The sequence below is a fragment of the Vollenhovia emeryi genome, unplaced genomic scaffold (genome assembly GCF_000949405.1).
Source record: "Vollenhovia emeryi isolate VEMERY1.0 unplaced genomic scaffold, V.emery_V1.0 DF941078.1, whole genome shotgun sequence".
Classification (NCBI taxonomy): domain Eukaryota; kingdom Metazoa; phylum Arthropoda; class Insecta; order Hymenoptera; family Formicidae; genus Vollenhovia; species Vollenhovia emeryi.
The window spans coordinates 1-6,181 of NW_011965288.1; the positions used below are offsets into that span (position 1 = coordinate 1).

The following is a 6,181-nucleotide window of genomic DNA, read 5'->3' on the forward strand; positions in this document are numbered from 1 at the left end:
AAACTATTTTTCCTACTGGATTGCTTACGAGAACCAACCAGGATTCAGCTTTGAGTCACCTGATCGAAAACTCTGCGTCCTGATTGGCTTTCGTAAGCAACCAGTAGGAAAAATAGTATCGTGTGCCGTTGGCTTTAGTTCCCCTCCACGTTCCCCCTCCAGACCGGCGGAGTGACGGAGACAGCACCTACCTCTATATCGTTCTGTCCTTTAGAAGATGCGGACAACCATCTACATATATATGTCTATGGTCGACATCGACTACAGTTCTACAGTCACCGTTCGCGATGATGGATAACAAGACGTAAGTACTACCGTGTCTCGTGATTAAACTAACGTAATAACTAAATAATATTTTTACAGGACTGAAGACAAAATATTGGCCGAGGCAATGGCCAGGGCGGCGGTGTCGGAGAAGCAAGTGGACTTCGCGGCGCCGGCCCAAGTCTCTACAATACCTCCGTTGCCATTACCCTTGCCGTTACCCTTGCCTTTGCCTCCGCCACCGCCACCGCCGCCGTCATCGGTCTCTCCGCCGCCGTCGTCGTTGCCTCCGCCGCCGTCACCACCGCCAGCGTCTTCATCATCAAGGACAACGACGGTGAAGTCTAAGCGTAAGTCTAAAATTTGTTGCATAAACTACACGGTCGATTTCGCGTGCGCGGTTCTAGCCACGCTTTTTTATACTTGACGCGAGACTACCGTGTTTTGTTTCGTACAATCGTATAATACTTATGTTCTTTTTTTTACAGCAAGATGGCATCGTGCTGGGCGCGGGCGCAACGAAGGGTGGAACAGCCGCGGCCGCGGCCGCGGTCGTGGCCGTGGCCGTGGCAGCGGCCGCAGCCGCCCCTACGCTACAAAATATCGAAACATTTACTTTTATTAACGCACTGTCATATTTACGATTGTGTAGCGAACAAGGGTAACGTTTACCAATTATTAAATAATATGTTCTGTATTTTTTTAGGTTACTCTTTTTAAGATTAACGTTACACATGTCCTTTGATTCCGTTTTTCCAAATATGAGAATACTAAAAATTAATTTTGAATTTATTCTTAATCTGTTAACCGGGCAATTAATTCGTCATTGGAAAATACTTCTGTAACGCGCAAGTGAACTCGTTGCGACACTTTAGTAAATACGAATGATTACACTTGTATACTAAAAGTCTAGATATTATTTTCTTGTGTATTTTCTATCTATATCATGTATTTTTTATAGCGCCACAAGATAGGTTAGTACATCTTCCAATTCAGTAAGGCATTTCGCATTTACTGCGGGCAAGACGAGTTAACACATTAATAGATTATATCAATATTTCTTTACAAGTGTATGTACTATATTGCTAAACTTATATTCCACGTACGCACACACTTGAATACAAGATTGTTGTAAAAATATGATATCGTTTACGTAATATAAGTTATATCTATACGCTTAGCATTTTTATTGTAATATGTTCAATGTAAAGAACGCTAAAATATTGTTTAGTGGCTGGATTATTATGTATTATATTTGCTTAATAAAGTAATACTAGTACTGAAAGTAAATTTTTTTTTCAAACTTCAAAATGTATTTATTGATAAAAATAACATTAATAAAATTCGTATGGCTCAAATGCGATAAACACAAATTTGAAGGAATAAAGGACTAAGAGCCGTGACAGGGTGTTAGAGTCCAAATATTTTATTCTAGATTTATTGTGAAAAAATATCACCTCAGCCAGGGTTTGAACCTGGACCTCCTTCTCTCGCTAAGCGTTTCAACCAATTCGATCACCGAGGCCTGTGGCAATATTCATCGCAATAAACAGTCTAATCTTGATTGCCGATAATAAAAATAAAATATGTAAATACAAAAGAAGGTGCCAATAACTTTAGAAATTGTATTATAAATATCCTAGTGTTCAATTATTTTTACAAGAATTTACAGTGATCCATTAAACCCCGCGGGTTTTTATTAGTAAGTAATTCTATTTCTTTCTGGCCACTGGGTGTTATGTTTCTGATCCATTTGCGATCTTTGTAGTACTCTATCATACTATCGAATTCCGTAATAGTATGTTACATGAAATTAAGAAGAGATAGTTCGTTTTGTCATTAAGAGGAACCTATTTAAATTAATTTAATGTCTACATTATCGTGTATATATCTTTTATTATACAGGTATCAAATGTCTCTCTCACGTTAAATGTCTCTCACATTATAAATCTCTGAATCGTTTTTCAGTAGTGTTAACGTAACTAGTTGACATCGCATCTAGCTATTTTTTTACAGTCCTTTTCGGTTTGTATTTTTCTCGCACGCCGTCATTGAAGCCTTCTCTATTTCTCGCGAGCTCTATAGCGTAAAATTGTACTTCGCAACAAGTGCGAATAGCCATTATTATGATCATCGTCGCAAATAGTCGATGTCGTAGCAATTAATTATCCATCGTTCGTAATTATACAATAGTTATACATTGTTTCATCCCTTGCTACTGTTCACCCACGCATTTTACACATTTACATTCAACATGTACACACGCATACAGGCACATACAACACGCACATGCATGCACGCACTTACTCTCGTCCTCTCTCGTTAGTCTCGTCGCTCGTGTCGCCGCTCATAAAATCTTTGTTACAATTTACCCTCTAACATGATTATTATTTAGATAGACCTTACTGTTACTTCGTATACATTTTTAAGGCGATGATTGAATCGAGTGAACTCATTTATAAAACGAACAGCCAATATGACGTCCGCTTGTTCCGTTCTTCGCTCGAATTGTGCCGATATCCGCGCGCGTTCTTGATCGTGCGATCTCCTTCGTGTCCGCTTCGAATTAATTCGGTCTTTCGAGTTTTCCCGCGCATTTCATGTCATATCGAAGCTGCGCTTTAACTGAATTGATTCCGATAGATTGCTGAACATTCCGTGCGTCTATGTTAATGCTTTAACACGTTCTACAAACTGAGTTTTGCTGTTGCATTGACATATTGCGTGACGCTAATAATTATTAAAAATTATTAAAATATAAAATTATAGGAAGAAAGAAAAATCATTGCAAACGTTATAAAAATTTCATTACATATGCTTCAGACTCTTCCGCAAGATCTGTGTAAATATTTCTTCTATCTTCTATAATTTTGTTAAACGTCACTCTTCGTTTGAGAAATTAATGGTATATAGCTCATATACAATCGCATATGCATAACACAATGTATATATCGTCGGGCATAGCCAAAGGCAGGTCTCAACAAAATTAAACAATATATCGTTCAACAAATATAATTTATAAAAATACGCCGTTGCCTTTGGTGCTACGCGCGACAGAGGAAATGTCAGCCGTCACCGAGTTCTTGTGATTGTATGCATTCTCTGTAACTATATTTATAGCTTTATCATTAAATAGTAAATAATATAATATTAATTTTAGCCCTGGGATGATTCCGCGCGCCGAAATTAAACGCGCTCTCCTAGAATCGATCCTTGCACATGTGAAAATTGTCGAGTGAAACGGTCAATCGATAAAAACAATCCCTATTTTCTACCTTTTTTACCTATAAATAAATACATAACGTATTGTAATATCATAAAGACTCGATATTAAAAGGTTTTATTTAAATGTCAATTCTTACCCGTTTATATTTGTGAGGGAATGTGTGGCTCTCAATGGACTCTTGTGTAGCCCCACAACTTATATGAGCCATACGTCGAAAGTCAGCAATGCGTATGTAATTGTCTATCGAGATATGTCTCGCATATGACGTGTCCCTTGCAATACAAATTCCGACATACTCGGTGCATACGGCACTATCTGGTGTGCTGCAGATCCTTGCTGTATGTGTATTAAAGTGATACGATAAGTGCAAGATATATTTAAAGAATTTACGTGTAACGGACTTGGCAGCAAGTAACAGAAGACAAACCATATGAGGGGGATGGAAACTAATGTGTACATGATGATGCATGGCGTTGCGACGGCCGTTGATGCGGATCGTAATGATACATATGATGATGCACATGTTGGTGTATCGGTTGATGTATCAACCGACGGTAACATCAGCGAAGACATCGAGTCTACTGGCTGATTATTCAGCGAATTTACCTGCGAATATACATGAAATTCAAACAAAATATGACATCGAGGCACGTTGCGTGAATCGTTAGATTACGATTATAGGCAGCACTGGGCATGGTCCCCTGTAGAAGCTAGATGGTCCTCGAGCCTCGGGATGACTGTAAACAGTAGGCTGCTGCGGCGGCGGTAAAATAGGAGGTGGGAGATAATTTTCCGTATACGCTGTGCTATCCGTTCCATTATTGCACCGAGTATTCGGGGGGCTATTGTTCCTCTCCCTCTCCGCAAGTGTGTTGCGTCGATGCATGCACGTGAGCGTTACATGGTCCCGTACTAAGTAGACAATTTTGTAAAGATGCTCTTGCGCTTAACATGGAATATAATGTAAGTGTATTGAAGTACTAACGTGTGATGAGACAAAGATCTGGGGTAAAGTCTTCGTCTATGTTGCTTCAGCTTCCTGGAGTACAGGGAGTTCAGATGTGGCTTCAGCACCTTCTCGCCGACAGCGACGTGGATCGCCACCATGCAGAAGACCGCGCTCTTGCGAACCGCGCTTTCGGTGTCATCGTAAGCCTGTGAAGAGAAATAAAATTAATACCTTTATAAGGCCAGGCATAACCTTGCTAAGATGAGGTTCGATAGCGTCCCGACCCCATTGCTCCACCACCTTGTGCAACATTTTTATCGCGCCCATATTCATTGGATATGGTTCTGTAGCGATTATAGTGGAGACTAAATGAATAATTTCTTCCGGCTTCAAAACTATGGCCATTGTCGCCGCGCACTTCTCCGCGTTCCAATGGATCTGTTATGAACGACGCCATAGATATAATCATAGCACTTTTAATTCCTGTTAGTTAAAAAGTAAAACGCGATCGATACTCACTGGAGACCTACCGCCGCTACTGCTGGAAGATTCGACTTTTTGATCCGATTTGTAGGTATAAATTAGTTTTAGTATTAATAATTCATTGTAAGACGAAAAGCTTTCTACCAGGTCGGGGCATTTTAGTATACCAATTAGCGTTTGCAGCACTTCTACTTGTATCACCTTCTCGTCATTGGATAACCTGTGTAAGAGAACTTTAAGCATTTTCCTAAAATATTAGACAATTGTTAAAATCGCCAGGATAACTATTAAAACACATTGCACGTTCGTATACTTACTTTTGTTGTTATTATGAGAGACAACGAGACAACACGTTATTATTAAATAAATCGGCACAAAGGTTAGGTTCACTCTATCACTCTATTTACGGGCGCTCGTTAAAGTCGGTAACGTCAGTCACGTCAGCCGCGCTTGCGAGCGCCACGCGCGGCAGACGACGTTTCTTAACGCGAATTCACAACCACGGACTTTGCATTGCAAGCAATATCTCCACACATGAGGCACGCAGGAGAAAAGTAAAAACACTTTTATTATACAAATCGTACCCAAGCGTACCACACGTGTGGCGGACGAGCCCGCCGATCGCTGGTAGGGGATGAGGTACCCCGACTTCAAACCTCCGGCCTCCGGGGCCGATAGGGGGGAGCTTGCTCCCCTCACCGGACCGGGTAGTCTTCCTCCCGTCGTCCCATACGCCGGTGTTCCGGCGGGGCGGCGGGGGGTGACCCGGACGGAGAAGGGGTGGCACGTCATCGCCACCCCGCCTCCGCCCCATCTCCCGGGTTGGGCCTGAACGCCATTGCACGTCGGTGCTCCGGCGGGCGGGAGGGCCTGATCGGGGAATGGGGAGGTCCCTGAGCTCCCTCTAATGCCGGTGTTCCGGCGGGGGGGGGCGAGGGGACGGAGCTCCGCTGTCGGGGGCCGGACGTGGTCCGGTCGCGCCGGCAGTGGAGGGCCCGACCCCGGTGGCTTAACCGTGCGTGGCGCGGGTCACCGGGGGTCGGGAAGATAGACGGGTGGTGGGGCCGCTCGGACGTTTCCGAGGCGGGGCCTGCTGCCCGGAAGACCTCTCCGGGGGCCGCTGGGACGTCTCCCAGGCAGGGCCTCGGGGGGTCTGGAGGGTCGGTCGACAGTCTGTCGGCCGACATCCGCCGTCGGTGCGCGAACCGGCCGTCACCCTGTGTCTCGGGCCGTCGTCCCTTTCGAGGCGAGCGGTCTGG

At 43.4% G+C, this 6,181-nt stretch overlaps 1 long non-coding RNA gene across 2 annotated transcripts; it reads right to left on the reverse strand.

The window, feature by feature from the left end:
- Positions 1 to 1,875: 1,875 nt before the first annotated feature.
- Positions 1,876 to 5,781, reverse strand: LOC105571176. Of its 2 annotated transcripts, XR_001009620.1 has the most exons (4): positions 5,240 to 5,781; positions 3,918 to 5,169; positions 3,627 to 3,826; positions 1,876 to 3,548 (listed from the first exon to the last, which is right to left on the reverse strand). It is a non-coding gene; the product is annotated as an uncharacterized LOC105571176 (long non-coding RNA). The 2 variants fall into 2 exon arrangements; XR_001009619.1 differs by having other exon boundaries at positions 3,918 to 5,775.
- Between the last annotated feature and the right edge of the window lie 400 nt (positions 5,782 to 6,181).